Source organism: Pseudorca crassidens, unplaced genomic scaffold (assembly GCF_039906515.1).
Source record: "Pseudorca crassidens isolate mPseCra1 unplaced genomic scaffold, mPseCra1.hap1 Scaffold_125, whole genome shotgun sequence".
Lineage (NCBI taxonomy): Eukaryota > Metazoa > Chordata > Mammalia > Artiodactyla > Delphinidae > Pseudorca > Pseudorca crassidens.
Genome location: NW_027136052.1, coordinates 289,181 through 308,907, shown reverse-complemented (window position 1 = coordinate 308,907; position 19,727 = coordinate 289,181). Strand labels below are relative to the sequence as shown.

The 19,727-nt window shown below is 43.7% G+C and overlaps 1 long non-coding RNA gene across 1 annotated transcript in view; it reads left to right on the top strand.

Annotated features, from left to right (window-relative positions):
* The window catches only part of LOC137217992 (uncharacterized), a 236,717-nt gene that overhangs the window by 65,250 nt on the left and 151,740 nt on the right, over positions 1-19,727 (top strand). The window lies entirely within an intron of this gene.

Below are 19,727 nucleotides of genomic sequence, written 5' to 3'. Positions count from 1 at the left end.
ATGTTTCTTTTTCTGTGTGACTTATTTCAGTTAGAATCATCATACCTGAATCCACTCATTGTGCTGCTAAGGGCCTGATGACATAGATTTCATTGCTGAGTGATATTGCTTTGTAAGTAAATACCACAACTTCTTTATCCATTTTTCACTTTCTGCGATGTTGAACTTGTACTGTAAACGAGGTTCTTGTAAACAGAGGCGTCCCAAACTTTGGGGTGGCTGTGTCTTTTTGATTTTAATTTCCCTAAGCTATAGGACCATAAGTGGAAGTGCCCTAGGCTCTGTTGCTTTGTTTTTTAGATGTTTCAGGAAACACCATACACTTCTCCCGAGTGTCTGTTGGCAATTTACATCCCGCCCATCAGCATAACAAGGCTCCCAGTTCTCAATGGCCTGTCCTGCCTTTCTGGATTTTACACTTTTTTCAGATGGCCCTTTTGACCGGGGGGAAGTGAGACTTCATTGTAGTGCAGATTTCCTTTGCAAGCTTGCTTGGTTGGCCAAAAAGGGCGTATGCGTTTTTTCCTGAATATATTCAGGAAAAAACGCATACGCCCTTTTTGGCCAAGTGCATCATTGTGGACGTTCTGCCTCTTTTCCTATGCTTTCAATGCAATTCCAGTCTGCCTCCTGAAATCGGTTTCCTGCAATTCTGCCCCGCTTTCAAGTCCTCTTGGCAGCCTTACTTCAGTATATTTTTGGACGATAGCTGTCATTTATAACTCTGCAGGTTTGTGAATTACAGTGCCCCTGAGCTCCTTTCTTCAACTCGCTTTCTTTTGAGCTGGCCGCAACACCGCAGGATGGCTTCAGGCCCTAATCTGGTTCCGGCACGGCACGCTGAGCCTTTGGTTAATTCCTCTTCCTGGTGGGAAATGAGAGTTAAATTTGCCCGTCCAGACACCTCCAGCTAGTCTCTCATTGGTTCTCGCTATTCCTGTTCATCTTCCGCAGAAATTGCAAACTGGGCCAAACAGGAGGTTAAAGGGACTGACTCTCCAAGTCGGGAGGGTGTTAGTAAAGCGTCTGGAATGTTGCACCCGAGTACCAGGGTACGAAAACTGAGACATATTTGAACACGTCTCCCGATCACATGGTTGATCATACTCTAGGTTCCACATGCATGTTTTAGCTGAAGGAAGAATACCTTAAACCTGGGTAGTTGAAACCCGTGGAATGGGTACCATGCAATATGACTTCAAAGGGTCTTCATTTGCTCACCGAACCTCTCCAATCCTATCACTGCTGCGTTTATGCCCCTGTACACATGCTTGATTCTCTTTCGGAGACATAGCAATCCATAGGTTTTAAGATACTTACTAGTCAGGTACATTCTTAGGCGTTTAATATGCGGTGTTGAGTCCATTTCGTTGAGCAAGGAGTAGCTCTTGTCTATTCCATATTTGGCTTAAGGAACTTTATCTGTGCTCATTTCAATCTCTGGTTTTATGCAGCACCCCAACTCACCTTTACCCTTAAGCAAGCATAAGTTGGTTTTCTAAATTTGAGACCCTGTTCTGTTCTGTAATTCAGTTCCTGTGTAGCCAAGTTTACATTCCGTGTATTACTGATATCTTATGATGTTTCTTTTTCTGTGTGACTTATTTCAGTTAGAATCATCATACCTGAATCCACTCATTGTGCTGCTAAGGGCCTGATGACATAGATTTCATTGCTGAGTGATATTGCTTTGTAAGTAAATACCACAACTTCTTTATCCATTTTTCACTTTCTGCGATGTTGAACTTGTACTGTAAACGAGGTTCTTGTAAACAGAGGCGTCCCAAACTTTGGGGTGGCTGTGTCTTTTTGATTTTAATTTCCCTAAGCTATAGGACCATAAGTGGAAGTGCCCTAGGCTCTGTTGCTTTGTTTTTTAGATGTTTCAGGAAACACCATACACTTCTCCCGAGTGTCTGTTGGCAATTTACATCCCGCCCATCAGCATAACAAGGCTCCCAGTTCTCCATGGCCTGTCCTGCCTTTCTGGATTTTACACTTTTTTCAGATGGCCCTTTTGACCGGGGGGAAGTGAGACTTCATTGTAGTGCAGATTTCCTTTGCAAGCTTGCTTGGTTGGCCAAAAAGGGCGTATGCGTTTTTTCCTGAATATATTCAGGAAAAAACGCATACGCCCTTTTTGGCCAAGTGCATCATTGTGGACGTTCTGCCTCTTTTCCTATGCTTTCAATGCAATTCCAGTCTACCTCCTGAAATCGGTTTCCTGCAATTCTGCCCCGCTTTCAAGTCCTCTTGGCAGCCTTACTTCAGTATATTTTTGGACGATAGCTGTCATTTATAACTCTGCAGGTTTGTGAATTACAGTGCCCCTGAGCTCCTTTCTTCAACTCGCTTTCTTTTGAGCTGACCGCAACACCGCAGGATGGCTTCAGGCCCTAATCTGGTTCCGGCACGGCATGCTGAGCCTTTGGTTATTTCCTCTTCCTGGTGGGAAATGAGAGTTAAATTTGCCCGTCCAGACACCTCCAGCTAGTCTCTCATTGGTTCTCCCTATTTCTGTTCATCTTCCGCAGAAATTGCAAACTGGGCCAAACAGGAGCTTAAAGGTGCTGACTCTCCAAGTGCGGAGAGTGTTAGTAAAGCGTCTGGAATGTTGCACCCGAGTACCAGGGGAGGAAAACTGAGACATATTTGAACACGTCTCCCGATCACATGGTTGATCATACTCTAGGTTCCACATGCATGTTTTAGCTGAAGGAAGAATACCTTAAACCTGGGTAGTTGAAACCCGTGGAATGGGTACCATGCAATATGACTTCAAAGGGTCTTCATTTGCTCACCGAACCTCTCCAATCCTATCACTGCTGCGTTTATGCCCCTGTACACATGCTTGATTCTCTTTCGGAGACATAGCAATCCATAGGTTTTAAGATACTTACTAGTCAGGTACATTCTTAGGCGTTTAATATGCGGTGTTGAGTCCATTTCGTTGAGCAAGGAGTAGCTCTTGTCTATTCCATATTTGGCTTAAGGAACTTTATCTGTGATCATTTCAATCTCTGGTTTTATGCAGCACCCCAACTCACCTTTACCCTTAAGCAAGCATAAGTTGGTTTTCTAAATTTGAGACCCTGTTCTGTTCTGTAATTCAGTTCCTGTGTAGCCAAGTTTACATTCCGTGTATTACTGATATCTTATGATGTTTCTTTTTCTGTGTGACTTATTTCAGTTAGAATCATCATACCTGAATCCACTCATTGTGCTGCTAAGGGCCTGATGACATAGATTTCATTGCTGAGTGATATTGCTTTGTAAGTAAATACCACAACTTCTTTATCCATTTTTCACTTTCTGCGATGTTGAACTTGTACTGTAAACGAGGTTCTTGTAAACAGAGGCGTCCCAAACTTTGGGGTGGCTGTGTCTTTTTGATTTTAATTTCCCTAAGCTATAGGACCATAAGTGGAAGTGCCCTAGGCTCTGTTGCTTTGTTTTTTAGATGTTTCAGGAAACACCATACACTTCTCCCGAGTGTCTGTTGGCAATTTACATCCCGCCCATCAGCATAACAAGGCTCCCAGTTCTCCATGGCCTGTCCTGCCTTTCTGGATTTTACACTTTTTTCAGATGGCCCTTTTGACCGGGGGGAAGTGAGACTTCATTGTAGTGCAGATTTCCTTTGCAAGCTTGCTTGGTTGGCCAAAAAGGGCGTATGCGTTTTTTCCTGAATATATTCAGGAAAAAACGCATACGCCCTTTTTGGCCAAGTGCATCATTGTGGACGTTCTGCCTCTTTTCCTATGCTTTCAATGCAATTCCAGTCTACCTCCTGAAATCGGTTTCCTGCAATTCTGCCCCGCTTTCAAGTCCTCTTGGCAGCCTTACTTCAGTATATTTTTGGACGATAGCTGTCATTTATAACTCTGCAGGTTTGTGAATTACAGTGCCCCTGAGCTCCTTTCTTCAACTCGCTTTCTTTTGAGCTGACCGCAACACCGCAGGATGGCTTCAGGCCCTAATCTGGTTCCGGCACGGCATGCTGAGCCTTTGGTTATTTCCTCTTCCTGGTGGGAAATGAGAGTTAAATTTGCCCGTCCAGACACCTCCAGCTAGTCTCTCATTGGTTCTCCCTATTTCTGTTCATCTTCCGCAGAAATTGCAAACTGGGCCAAACAGGAGCTTAAAGGTGCTGACTCTCCAAGTGCGGAGAGTGTTAGTAAAGCGTCTGGAATGTTGCACCCGAGTACCAGGGGAGGAAAACTGAGACATATTTGAACACGTCTCCCGATCACATGGTTGATCATACTCTAGGTTCCACATGCATGTTTTAGCTGAAGGAAGAATACCTTAAACCTGGGTAGTTGAAACCCGTGGAATGGGTACCATGCAATATGACTTCAAAGGGTCTTCATTTGCTCACCGAACCTCTCCAATCCTATCACTGCTGCGTTTATGCCCCTGTACACATGCTTGATTCTCTTTCGGAGACATAGCAATCCATAGGTTTTAAGATACTTACTAGTCAGGTACATTCTTAGGCGTTTAATATGCGGTGTTGAGTCCATTTCGTTGAGCAAGGAGTAGCTCTTGTCTATTCCATATTTGGCTTAAGGAACTTTATCTGTGATCATTTCAATCTCTGGTTTTATGCAGCACCCCAACTCACCTTTACCCTTAAGCAAGCATAAGTTGGTTTTCTCAATTTGAGACCCTGTTCTGTTCTGTAATTCAGTTCCTGTGTAGCCAAGTTTACATTCCGTGTATTACTGATATCTTATGATGTTTCTTTTTCTGTGTGACTTATTTCAGTTAGAATCATCATACCTGAATCCACTCATTGTGCTGCTAAGGGCCTGATGACATAGATTTCATTGCTGAGTGATATTGCTTTGTAAGTAAATACCACAACTTCTTTATCCATTTTTCACTTTCTGCGATGTTGAACTTGTACTGTAAACGAGGTTCTTGTAAACAGAGGCGTCCCAAACTTTGGGGTGGCTGTGTCTTTTTGATTTTAATTTCCCTAAGCTATAGGACCATAAGTGGAAGTGCCCTAGGCTCTGTTGCTTTGTTTTTTAGATGTTTCAGGAAACACCATACACTTCTCCCGAGTGTCTGTTGGCAATTTACATCCCGCCCATCAGCATAACAAGGCTCCCAGTTCTCCATGGCCTGTCCTGCCTTTCTGGATTTTACACTTTTTTCAGATGGCCCTTTTGACCGGGGGGAAGTGAGACTTCATTGTAGTGCAGATTTCCTTTGCAAGCTTGCTTGGTTGGCCAAAAAGGGCGTATGCGTTTTTTCCTGAATATATTCAGGAAAAAACGCATATGCCCTTTTTGGCCAAGTGCATCATTGTGGACGTTCTGCCTCTTTTCCTATGCTTTCAATGCAATTCCAGTCTACCTCCTGAAATCGGTTTCCTGCAATTCTGCCCCGCTTTCAAGTCCTCTTGGCAGCCTTACTTCAGTATATTTTTGGACGATAGCTGTCATTTATAACTCTGCAGGTTTGTGAATTACAGTGCCCCTGAGCTCCTTTCTTCAACTCGCTTTCTTTTGAGCTGGCCGCAACACCGCAGGATGGCTTCAGGCCCTAATCTGGTTCCGGCACGGCACGCTGAGCCTTTGGTTAATTCCTCTTCCTGGTGGGAAATGAGAGTTAAATTTGCCCGTCCAGACACCTCCAGCTAGTCTCTCATTGGTTCTCGCTATTCCTGTTCATCTTCCGCAGAAATTGCAAACTGGGCCAAACAGGAGGTTAAAGGGACTGACTCTCCAAGTCGGGAGGGTGTTAGTAAAGCGTCTGGAATGTTGCACCCGAGTACCAGGGTACGAAAACTGAGACATATTTGAACACGTCTCCCGATCACATGGTTGATCATACTCTAGGTTCCACATGCATGTTTTAGCTGAAGGAAGAATACCTTAAACCTGGGTAGTTGAAACCCGTGGAATGGGTACCATGCAATATGACTTCAAAGGGTCTTCATTTGCTCACCGAACCTCTCCAATCCTATCACTGCTGCGTTTATGCCCCTGTACACATGCTTGATTCTCTTTCGGAGACATAGCAATCCATAGGTTTTAAGATACTTACTAGTCAGGTACATTCTTAGGCATTTAATATGCGGTGTTGAGTCCATTTCGTTGAGCAAGAGGTAGCTCTTGTCTATTCCATATTTGGCTTAAGGAACTTTATCTGTGCTCATTTCAATCTCTGGTTTTATGCAGCACCCCAACTCACCTTTCCCCTTAAGCAAGCATAAGTTGGTTTTCTAAATTTGAGACCCTGTTCTGTTCTGTAATTCAGTTCCTGTGTAGCCAAGTTTACATTCCGTGTATTACTGATATCTTATGATGTTTCTTTTTCTGTGTGACTTATTTCAGTTAGAATCATCATACCTGAATCCACTCATTGTGCTGCTAAGGGCCTGATGACATAGATTTCATTGCTGAGTGATATTGCTTTGTAAGTAAATACCACAACTTCTTTATCCATTTTTCACTTTCTGCGATGTTGAACTTGTACTGTAAACGAGGTTCTTGTAAACAGAGGCGTCCCAAACTTTGGGGTGGCTGTGTCTTTTTGATTTTAATTTCCCTAAGCTATAGGACCATAAGTGGAAGTGCCCTAGGCTCTGTTGCTTTGTTTTTTAGATGTTTCAGGAAACACCATACACTTCTCCCGAGTGTCTGTTGGCAATTTACATCCCGCCCATCAGCATAACAAGGCTCCCAGTTCTCCATGGCCTGTCCTGTCTTTCTGGATTTTACACTTTTTTCAGATGGCCCTTTTGACCGGGGGGAAGTGAGACTTCATTGTAGTGCAGATTTCCTTTGCAAGCTTGCTTGGTTGGCCAAAAAGGGCGTATGCGTTTTTTCCTGAATATATTCAGGAAAAAACGCATACGCCCTTTTTGGCCAAGTGCATCATTGTGGACGTTCTGCCTCTTTTCCTATGCTTTCAATGCAATTCCAGTCTACCTCCTGAAATCGGTTTCCTGCAATTCTGCCCCGCTTTCAAGTCTTCTTGGCAGCCTTACTTCAGTATATTTTTGGACGATAGCTGTCATTTATAACTCTGCAGGTTTGTGAATTACAGTGCCCCTGAGCTCCTTTCTTCAACTCGCTTTCTTTTGAGCTGGCCGCAACACCGCAGGATGGCTTCAGGCCCTAATCTGGTTCCGGCACGGCACGCTGAGCCTTTGGTTAATTCCTCTTCCTGGTGGGAAATGAGAGTTAAATTTGCCCGTCCAGACACCTCCAGCTAGTCTCTCATTGGTTCTCGCTATTCCTGTTCATCTTCCGCAGAAATTGCAAACTGGGCCAAACAGGAGGTTAAAGGGACTGACTCTCCAAGTCGGGAGGGTGTTAGTAAAGCGTCTGGAATATTGCACCCGAGTACCAGGGTACGAAAACTGAGACATATTTGAACACGTCTCCCGATCACATGGTTGATCATACTCTAGGTTCCACATGCATGTTTTAGCTGAAGGAAGAATACCTTAAACCTGGGTAGTTGAAACCCGTGGAATGGGTACCATGCAATATGACTTCAAAGGGTCTTCATTTGCTCACCGAACCTCTCCAATCCTATCACTGCTGTGTTTATGCCCCTGTACACATGCTTGATTCTCTTTCAGAGACATAGCAATCCATAGGTTTTAAGATACTTACTAGTCAGGTACATTCTTAGGCGTTTAAAATGCGGTGTTGAGTCCATTTCGTTGAGCAAGGAGTAGCTCTTGTCTATTCCATATTTGGCTTAAGGAACTTTATCTGTGCTCATTTCAATCTCTGGTTTTATGCAGCACCCCAACTCACCTTTCCCCTTAAGCAAGCATAAGTTGGTTTTCTAAATTTGAGACCCTGTTCTGTTCTGTAATTCAGTTCCTGTGTAGCCAAGTTTACATTCCGTGTATTACTGATATCTTATGATGTTTCTTTTTCTGTGTGACTTATTTCAGTTAGAATCATCATACCTGAATCCACTCATTGTGCTGCTAAGGGCCTGATGACATAGATTTCATTGCTGAGTGATATTGCTTTGTAAGTAAATACCACAACTTCTTTATCCATTTTTCACTTTCTGCGATGTTGAACTTGTACTGTAAACGAGGTTCTTGTAAACAGAGGCGTCCCAAACTTTGGGGTGGCTGTGTCTTTTTGATTTTAATTTCCCTAAGCTATAGGACCATAAGTGGAAGTGCCCTAGGCTCTGTTGCTTTGTTTTTTAGATGTTTCAGGAAACACCATACACTTCTCCCGAGTGTCTGTTGGCAATTTACATCCCGCCCATCAGCATAACAAGGCTCCCAGTTCTCCATGGCCTGTCCTGCCTTTCTGGATTTTACACTTTTTTCAGATGGCCCTTTTGACCGGGGGGAAGTGAGACTTCATTGTAGTGCAGATTTCCTTTGCAAGCTTGCTTGGTTGGCCAAAAAGGGCGTATGCGTTTTTTCCTGAATATATTCAGGAAAAAACGCATACGCCCTTTTTGGCCAAGTGCATCATTGTGGACGTTCTGCCTCTTTTCCTATGCTTTCAATGCAATTCCAGTCTACCTCCTGAAATCGGTTTCCTGCAATTCTGCCCCGCTTTCAAGTCCTCTTGGCAGCCTTACTTCAGTATATTTTTGGACGATAGCTGTCATTTATAACTCTGCAGGTTTGTGAATTACAGTGCCCCTGAGCTCCTTTCTTCAACTCGCTTTCTTTTGAGCTGGCCGCAACACCGCAGGATGGCTTCAGGCCCTAATCTGGTTCCGGCACGGCACGCTGAGCCTTTGGTTAATTCCTCTTCCTGGTGGGAAATGAGAGTTAAATTTGCCCGTCCAGACACCTCCAGCTAGTCTCTCATTGGTTCTCGCTATTCCTGTTCATCTTCCGCAGAAATTGCAAACTGGGCCAAACAGGAGGTTAAAGGGACTGACTCTCCAAGTCGGGAGGGTGTTAGTAAAGCGTCTGGAATGTTGCACCCGAGTACCAGGGTACGAAAACTGAGACATATTTGAACACGTCTCCCGATCACATGGTTGATCATACTCTAGGTTCCACATGCATGTTTTAGCTGAAGGAAGAATACCTTAAACCTGGGTAGTTGAAACCCGTGGAATGGGTACCATGCAATATGACTTCAAAGGGTCTTCATTTGCTCACCGAACCTCTCCAATCCTATCACTGCTGCGTTTATGCCCCTGTACACATGCTTGATTCTCTTTCGGAGACATAGCAATCCATAGGTTTTAAGATACTTACTAGTCAGGTACATTCTTAGGCATTTAATATGCGGTGTTGAGTCCATTTCGTTGAGCAAGAGGTAGCTCTTGTCTATTCCATATTTGGCTTAAGGAACTTTATCTGTGCTCATTTCAATCTCTGGTTTTATGCAGCACCCCAACTCACCTTTCCCCTTAAGCAAGCATAAGTTGGTTTTCTAAATTTGAGACCCTGTTCTGTTCTGTAATTCAGTTCCTGTGTAGCCAAGTTTACATTCCGTGTATTACTGATATCTTATGATGTTTCTTTTTCTGTGTGACTTATTTCAGTTAGAATCATCATACCTGAATCCACTCATTGTGCTGCTAAGGGCCTGATGACATAGATTTCATTGCTGAGTGATATTGCTTTGTAAGTAAATACCACAACTTCTTTATCCATTTTTCACTTTCTGCGATGTTGAACTTGTACTGTAAACGAGGTTCTTGTAAACAGAGGCGTCCCAAACTTTGGGGTGGCTGTGTCTTTTTGATTTTAATTTCCCTAAGCTATAGGACCATAAGTGGAAGTGCCCTAGGCTCTGTTGCTTTGTTTTTTAGATGTTTCAGGAAACACCATACACTTCTCCCGAGTGTCTGTTGGCAATTTACATCCCGCCCATCAGCATAACAAGGCTCCCAGTTCTCCATGGCCTGTCCTGTCTTTCTGGATTTTACACTTTTTTCAGATGGCCCTTTTGACCGGGGGGAAGTGAGACTTCATTGTAGTGCAGATTTCCTTTGCAAGCTTGCTTGGTTGGCCAAAAAGGGCGTATGCGTTTTTTCCTGAATATATTCAGGAAAAAACGCATACGCCCTTTTTGGCCAAGTGCATCATTGTGGACGTTCTGCCTCTTTTCCTATGCTTTCAATGCAATTCCAGTCTACCTCCTGAAATCGGTTTCCTGCAATTCTGCCCCGCTTTCAAGTCTTCTTGGCAGCCTTACTTCAGTATATTTTTGGACGATAGCTGTCATTTATAACTCTGCAGGTTTGTGAATTACAGTGCCCCTGAGCTCCTTTCTTCAACTCGCTTTCTTTTGAGCTGGCCGCAACACCGCAGGATGGCTTCAGGCCCTAATCTGGTTCCGGCACGGCACGCTGAGCCTTTGGTTAATTCCTCTTCCTGGTGGGAAATGAGAGTTAAATTTGCCCGTCCAGACACCTCCAGCTAGTCTCTCATTGGTTCTCGCTATTCCTGTTCATCTTCCGCAGAAATTGCAAACTGGGCCAAACAGGAGGTTAAAGGGACTGACTCTCCAAGTCGGGAGGGTGTTAGTAAAGCGTCTGGAATATTGCACCCGAGTACCAGGGTACGAAAACTGAGACATATTTGAACACGTCTCCCGATCACATGGTTGATCATACTCTAGGTTCCACATGCATGTTTTAGCTGAAGGAAGAATACCTTAAACCTGGGTAGTTGAAACCCGTGGAATGGGTACCATGCAATATGACTTCAAAGGGTCTTCATTTGCTCACCGAACCTCTCCAATCCTATCACTGCTGTGTTTATGCCCCTGTACACATGCTTGATTCTCTTTCAGAGACATAGCAATCCATAGGTTTTAAGATACTTACTAGTCAGGTACATTCTTAGGCGTTTAAAATGCGGTGTTGAGTCCATTTCGTTGAGCAAGGAGTAGCTCTTGTCTATTCCATATTTGGCTTAAGGAACTTTATCTGTGCTCATTTCAATCTCTGGTTTTATGCAGCACCCCAACTCACCTTTCCCCTTAAGCAAGCATAAGTTGGTTTTCTAAATTTGAGACCCTGTTCTGTTCTGTAATTCAGTTCCTGTGTAGCCAAGTTTACATTCCGTGTATTACTGATATCTTATGATGTTTCTTTTTCTGTGTGACTTATTTCAGTTAGAATCATCATACCTGAATCCACTCATTGTGCTGCTAAGGGCCTGATGACATAGATTTCATTGCTGAGTGATATTGCTTTGTAAGTAAATACCACAACTTCTTTATCCATTTTTCACTTTCTGCGATGTTGAACTTGTACTGTAAACGAGGTTCTTGTAAACAGAGGCGTCCCAATGTTTGGGGTGGCTGTGTCTTTTTGATTTTAATTTCCCTAAGCTATAGGACCATAAGTGGAAGTGCCCTAGGCTCTGTTGCTTTGTTTTTTAGATGTTTCAGGAAACACCATACACTTCTCCCGAGTGTCTGTTGGCAATTTACATCCCGCCCATCAGCATAACAAGGCTCCCAGTTCTCCATGGCCTGTCCTGCCTTTCTGGATTTTACACTTTTTTCAGATGGCCCTTTTGACCGGGGGGAAGTGAGACTTCATTGTAGTGCAGATTTCCTTTGCAAGCTTGCTTGGTTGGCCAAAAAGGGCGTATGCGTTTTTTCCTGAATATATTCAGGAAAAAACACATACGCCCTTTTTGGCCAAGTGCATCATTGTGGACGTTCTGCCTCTTTTCCTATGCTTTCAATGCAATTCCAGTCTACCTCCTGAAATCGGTTTCCTGCAATTCTGCCCCGCTTTCAAGTCCTCTTGGCAGCCTTACTTCAGTATATTTTTGGACGATAGCTGTCATTTATAACTCTGCAGGTTTGTGAATTACAGTGCCCCTGAGCTCCTTTCTTCAACTCGCTTTCTTTTGAGCTGGCCGCAACACCGCAGGATGGCTTCAGGCCCTAATCTGGTTCCGGCACGGCACGCTGAGCCTTTGGTTAATTCCTCTTCCTGGTGGGAAATGAGAGTTAAATTTGCCCATCCAGACACCTCCAGCTAGTCTCTCATTGGTTCTCGCTATTCCTGTTCATCTTCCGCAGAAATTGCAAACTGGGCCAAACAGGAGGTTAAAGGGACTGACTCTCCAAGTCGGGAGGGTGTTAGTAAAGCGTCTGGAATGTTGCACCCGAGTACCAGGGTACGAAAACTGAGACATATTTGAACACGTCTCCCGATCACATGGTTGATCATACTCTAGGTTCCACATGCATGTTTTAGCTGAAGGAAGAATACCTTAAACCTGGGTAGTTGAAACCCGTGGAATGGGTACCATGCAATATGACTTCAAAGGGTCTTCATTTGCTCACCGAACCTCTCCAATCCTATCACTGCTGCGTTTATGCCCCAGTACACATGCTTGATTCTCTTTCGGAGACATAGCAATCCATAGGTTTTAAGATACTTACTAGTCCGGTACATTCTTAGGCATTTAATATGCGGTGTTGAGTCCATTTCGTTGAGCAAGAGGTAGCTCTTGTCTATTCCATATTTGGCTTAAGGAACTTTATCTGTGCTCATTTCAATCTCTGGTTTTATGCAGCACCCCAACTCACCTTTACCCTTAAGTAAGCATAAGTTGGTTTTCTAAATTTGAGACCCTGTTCTGTTCTGTAATTCAGTTCCTGTGTAGCCAAGTTTACATTCCGTGTATTACTGATATCTTATGATGTTTCTTTTTCTGTGTGACTTATTTCAGTTAGAATCATCATACCTGAATCCACTCATTGTGCTGCTAAGGGCCTGATGACATAGATTTCATTGCTGAGTGATATTGCTTTGTAAGTAAATACCACAACTTCTTTATCCATTTTTCACTTTCTGCGATGTTGAACTTGTACTGTAAACGAGGTTCTTGTAAACAGAGGCGTCCCAAACTTTGAGGTGGCTGTGTCTTTTTGATTTTAATTTCCCTAAGCTATAGGACCATAAGTGGAAGTGCCCTAGGCTCTGTTGCTTTGTTTTTTAGATGTTTCAGGAAACACCATACACTTCTCCCGAGTGTCTGTTGGCAATTTACATCCCGCCCATCAGCATAACAAGGCTCCCAGTTCTCCATGGCCTGTCCTGCCTTTCTGGATTTTACACTTTTTTCAGATGGCCCTTTTGACCGGGGGGAAGTGAGACTTCATTGTAGTGCAGATTTCCTTTGCAAGCTTGCTTGGTTGGCCAAAAAGGGCGTATGCGTTTTTTCCTGAATATATTCAGGAAAAAACGCATACGCCCTTTTTGGCCAAGTGCATCATTGTGGACGTTCTGCCTCTTTTCCTATGCTTTCAATGCAATTCCAGTCTACCTCCTGAAATCGGTTTCCTGCAATTCTGCCCCGCTTTCAAGTCTTCTTGGCAGCCTTACTTCAGTATATTTTTGGACGATAGCTGTCATTTATAACTCTGCAGGTTTGTGAATTACAGTGCCCCTGAGCTCCTTTCTTCAACTCGCTTTCTTTTGAGCTGGCCGCAACACCGCAGGATGGCTTCAGGCCCTAATCTGGTTCCGGCACGGCACGCTGAGCCTTTGGTTAATTCCTCTTCCTGGTGGGAAATGAGAGTTAAATTTGCCCGTCCAGACACCTCCAGCTAGTCTCTCATTGGTTCTCGCTATTCCTGTTCATCTTCCGCAGAAATTGCAAACTGGGCCAAACAGGAGGTTAAAGGGACTGACTCTCCAAGTCGGGAGGGTGTTAGTAAAGCGTCTGGAATATTGCACCCGAGTACCAGGGTACGAAAACTGAGACATATTTGAACACGTCTCCCGATCACATGGTTGATCATACTCTAGGTTCCACATGCATGTTTTACCTGAAGGAAGAATACCTTAAACCTGGGTAGTTGAAACCCGTGGAATGGGTACCATGCAATATGACTTCAAAGGGTCTTCATTTGCTCACCGAACCTCTCCAATCCTATCACTGCTGTGTTTATGCCCCTGTACACATGCTTGATTCTCTTTCAGAGACATAGCAATCCATAGGTTTTAAGATACTTACTAGTCAGGTACATTCTTAGGCGTTTAATATGCGGTGTTGAGTCCATTTCGTTGAGCAAGGAGTAGCTCTTGTCTATTCCATATTTGGCTTAAGGAACTTTATCTGTGCTCATTTCAATCTCTGGTTTTATGCAGCACCCCAACTCACCTTTCCCCTTAAGCAAGCATAAGTTGGTTTTCTAAATTTGAGACCCTGTTCTGTTCTGTAATTCAGTTCCTGTGTAGCCAAGTTTACATTCCGTGTATTACTGATATCTTATGATGTTTCTTTTTCTGTGTGACTTATTTCAGTTAGAATCATCATACCTGAATCCACTCATTGTGCTGCTAAGGGCCTGATGACATAGATTTCATTGCTGAGTGATATTGCTTTGTAAGTAAATACCACAACTTCTTTATCCATTTTTCACTTTCTGCGATGTTGAACTTGTACTGTAAACGAGGTTCTTGTAAACAGAGGCGTCCCAATGTTTGGGGTGGCTGTGTCTTTTTGATTTTAATTTCCCTAAGCTATAGGGCCATAAGTGGAAGTGCCCTAGGCTCTGTTGCTTTGTTTTTTAGATGTTTCAGGAAACACCATACACTTCTCCCGAGTGTCTGTTGGCAATTTACATCCCACCCATCAGCATAACAAGGCTCCCAGTTCTCCATGGCCTGTCCTGCCTTTCTGGATTTTACACTTTTTTCAGATGGCCCTTTTGACCGGGGGGAAGTGAGACTTCATTGTAGTGCAGATTTCCTTTGCAAGCTTGCTTGGTTGGCCAAAAAGGGCGTATGCGTTTTTTCCTGAATATATTCAGGAAAAAACGCATACGCACTTTTTGGCCAAGTGCATCATTGTGGACGTTCTGCCTCTTTTCCTATGCTTTCAATGCAATTCCAGTCTACCTCCTGAAATCGGTTTCCTGCAATTCTGCCCCGCTTTCAAGTCCTCTTGGCAGCCTTACTTCAGTATATTTTTGGACGATAGCTGTCATTTATAACTCTGCAGGTTTGTGAATTACAGTGCCCCTGAGCTCCTTTCTTCAACTCGCTTTCTTTTGAGCTGGCCGCAACACCGCAGGATGGCTTCAGGCCCTAATCTGGTTCCGGCACGGCACGCTGAGCCTTTGGTTAATTCCTCTTCCTGGTGGGAAATGAGAGTTAAATTTGCCCGTCCAGACACCTCCAGCTAGTCTCTCATTGGTTCTCGCTATTCCTGTTCATCTTCCGCAGAAATTGCAAACTGGGCCAAACAGGAGGTTAAAGGGACTGACTCTCCAAGTCGGGAGGGTGTTAGTAAAGCGTCTGGAATGTTGCACCCGAGTACCAGGGTACGAAAACTGAGACATATTTGAACAGGTCTCCCGATCACATGGTTGATCATACTCTAGGTTCCACATGCATGTTTTAGCTGAAGGAAGAATACCTTAAACCTGGGTAGTTGAAACCCGTGGAATGGGTACCATGCAATATGACTTCAAAGGGTCTTCATTTGCTCACCGAACCTCTCCAATCCTATCACTGCTGCGTTTATGCCCCTGTACACATGCTTGATTCTCTTTCGGAGACATAGCAATCCATAGGTTTTAAGATACTTACTTGTCAGGTACATTCTTAGGCATTTAATATGCAGTGTTGAGTCCATTTCGTTGAGCAAGAGGTAGCTCTTGTCTATTCCATATTTGGCTTAAGGAACTTTATCTGTGCTCATTTCAATCTCTGGTTTTATGCAGCACCCCAACTCACCTTTACCCTTAAGTAAGCATAAGTTGGTTTTCTAAATTTGAGACCCTTTTCTGTTCTGTAATTCAGTTCCTGTGTAGCCAAGTTTACATTCCGTGTATTACTGATATCTTATGATGTTTCTTTTTCTGTGTGACTTATTTCAGTTAGAATCATCATACCTGAATCCACTCATTGTGCTGCTAAGGGCCTGATGACATAGATTTCATTGCTGAGTGATATTGCTTTGTAAGTAAATACCACAACTTCTTTATCCATTTTTCACTTTCTGCGATGTTGAACTTGTACTGTAAACGAGGTTCTTGTAAACAGAGGCGTCCCAAACTTTGAGGTGGCTGTGTCTTTTTGATTTTAATTTCCCTAAGCTATAGGACCATAAGTGGAAGTGCCCTAGGCTCTGTTGCTTTGTTTTTTAGATGTTTCAGGAAACACCATACACTTCTCCCGAGTGTCTGTTGGCAATTTACATCCCGCCCATCAGCATAACAAGGCTCCCAGTTCTCCATGGCCTGTCCTGTCTTTCTGGATTTTACACTTTTTTCAGATGGCCCTTTTGACCGGGGGGAAGTGAGACTTCATTGTAGTGCAGATTTCCTTTGCAAGCTTGCTTGGTTGGCCAAAAAGGGCGTATGCGTTTTTTCCTGAATATATTCAGGAAAAAACGCATATGCCCTTTTTGGCCAAGTGCATCATTGTGGACGTTCTGCCTCTTTTCCTATGCTTTCAATGCAATTCCAGTCTACCTCCTGAAATCGGTTTCCTGCAATTCTGCCCCGCTTTCAAGTCCTCTTGGCAGCCTTACTTCAGTATATTTTTGGACGATAGCTGTCATTTATAACTCTGCAGGTTTGTGAATTACAGTGCCCCTGAGCTCCTTTCTTCAACTCGCTTTCTTTTGAGCTGGCCGCAACACCGCAGGATGGCTTCAGGCCCTAATCTGGTTCCGGCACGGCACGCTGAGCCTTTGGTTAATTCCTCTTCCTGGTGGGAAATGAGAGTTAAATTTGCCCGTCCAGACACCTCCAGCTAGTCTCTCATTGGTTCTCGCTATTCCTGTTCATCTTCCGCAGAAATTGCAAACTGGGCCAAACAGGAGGTTAAAGGGACTGACTCTCCAAGTCGGGAGGGTGTTAGTAAAGCGTCTGGAATATTGCACCCGAGTACCAGGGTACGAAAACTGAGACATATTTGAACACGTCTCCCGATCACATGGTTGATCATACTCTAGGTTCCACATGCATGTTTTAGCTGAAGGAAGAATACCTTAAACCTGGGTAGTTGAAACCCGTGGAATGGGTACCATGCAATATGACTTCAAAGGGTCTTCATTTGCTCACCGAACCTCTCCAATCCTATCACTGCTGTGTTTATGCCCCTGTACACATGCTTGATTCTCTTTCAGAGACATAGCAATCCATAGGTTTTAAGATACTTACTAGTCAGGTACATTCTTAGGCGTTTAATATGCGGTGTTGAGTCCATTTCGTTGAGCAAGGAGTAGCTCTTGTCTATTCCATATTTGGCTTAAGGAACTTTATCTGTGCTCATTTCAATCTCTGGTTTTATGCAGCACCCCAACTCACCTTTCCCCTTAAGCAAGCATAAGTTGGTTTTCTAAATTTGAGACCCTGTTCTGTTCTGTAATTCAGTTCCTGTGTAGCCAAGTTTACATTCCGTGTATTACTGATATCTTATGATGTTTCTTTTTCTGTGTGACTTATTTCAGTTAGAATCATCATACCTGAATCCACTCATTGTGCTGCTAAGGGCCTGATGACATAGATTTCATTGCTGAGTGATATTGCTTTGTAAGTAAATACCACAACTTCTTTATCCATTTTTCACTTTCTGCGATGTTGAACTTGTACTGTAAACGAGGTTCTTGTAAACAGAGGCGTCCCAATGTTTGGGGTGGCTGTGTCTTTTTGATTTTAATTTCCCTAAGCTATAGGGCCATAAGTGGAAGTGCCCTAGGCTCTGTTGCTTTGTTTTTTAGATGTTTCAGGAAACACCATACACTTCTCCCGAGTGTCTGTTGGCAATTTACATCCCGCCCATCAGCATAACAAGGCTCCCAGTTCTCCATGGCCTGTCCTGCCTTTCTGGATTTTACACTTTTTTCAGATGGCCCTTTTGACCGGGGGGAAGTGAGACTTCATTGTAGTGCAGATTTCCTTTGCAAGCTTGCTTGGTTGGCCAAAAAGGGCGTATGCGTTTTTTCCTGAATATATTCAGGAAAAAACGCATACGCCCTTTTTGGCCAAGTGCATCATTGTGGACGTTCTGCCTCTTTTCCTATGCTTTCAATGCAATTCCAGTCTACCTCCTGAAATCGGTTTCCTGCAATTCTGCCCCGCTTTCAAGTCCTCTTGGCAGCCTTACTTCAGTATATTTTTGGACGATAGCTGTCATTTATAACTCTGCAGGTTTGTGAATTACAGTGCCCCTGAGCTCCTTTCTTCAACTCGCTTTCTTTTGAGCTGGCCGCAACACCGCAGGATGGCTTCAGGCCCTAATCTGGTTCCGGCACGGCACGCTGAGCCTTTGGTTAATTCCTCTTCCTGGTGGGAAATGAGAGTTAAATTTGCCCGTCCAGACACCTCCAGCTAGTCTCTCATTGGTTCTCGCTATTCCTGTTCATCTTCCGCAGAAATTGCAAACTGGGCCAAACAGGAGGTTAAAGGGACTGACTCTCCAAGTCGGGAGGGTGTTAGTAAAGCGTCTGGAATGTTGCACCCGAGTACCAGGGTACGAAAACTGAGACATATTTGAACACGTCTCCCGATCACATGGTTGATCATACTCTAGGTTCCACATGCATGTTTTAGCTGAAGGAAGAATACCTTAAACCTGGGTAGTTGAAACCCGTGGAATGGGTACCATGCAATATGACTTCAAAGGGTCTTCATTTGCTCACCGAACCTCTCCAATCCTATCACTGCTGTGTTTATGCCCCTGTACACATGCTTGATTCTCTTTCAGAGACATAGCAATCCATAGGTTTTAAGATACTTACTAGTCAGGTACATTCTTAGGCGTTTAATATGCGGTGTTGAGTCCATTTCGTTGAGCAAGGAGTAGCTCTTGTCTATTCCATATTTGGCTTAAGGAACTTTATCTGTGCTCATTTCAATCTCTGGTTTTATGCAGCACCCCAACTCACCTTTCCCCTTAAGCAAGCATAAGTTGGTTTTCTCAATTTGAGACCCTGTTCTGTTCTGTAATTCAGTTCCTGTGTAGCCAAGTTTACATTCCGTGTATTACTGATATCTTATGATGTTTCTTTTTCTGTGTGACTTATTTCAGTTAGAATCATCATACCTGAATCCACTCATTGTGCTGCTAAGGGCCTGATGACATAGATTTCATTGCTGAGTGATATTGCTTTGTAAGTAAATACCACAACTTCTTTATCCATTTTTCACTTTCTGCGATGTTGAACTTGTACTGTAAACGAGGTTCTTGTAAACAGAGACGTCCCAAACTTTGGGGTGGCTGTGTCTTTTTGATTTTAATTTCCCTAAGCTATAGGACCATAAGTGGAAGTGCCCTAGGCTCTGTTGCTTTGTTTTTTAGATGTTTCAGGAAACACCATACACTTCTCCCGAGTGTCTGTTGGCAATTTACAACCCGCCCATCAGCATAACAAGGCTCCCAGTTCTCCATGGCCTGTCCTGCCTTTCTGGATTTTACACTTTTTTCAGATGGCCCTTTTGACCGGGGGGAAGTGAGACTTCATTGTAGTGCAGATTTCCTTTGCAAGCTTGCTTGGTTGGCCAAAAAGGGCGTATGCGTTTTTTCCTGAATATATTCAGGAAAAAACGCATACGCCCTTTTTGGCCAAGTGCATCATTGTGGACGTTCTGCCTCTTTTCCTATGCTTTCAATGCAATTCCAGTCTACCTCCTGAAATCGGTTTCCTGCAATTCTGCCCCGCTTTCAAGTCCTCTTGGCAGCCTTACTTCAGTATATTTTTGGACGATAGCTGTCATTTATAACTCTGCAGGTTTGTGAATTACAGTGCCCCTGAGCTCCTTTCTTCA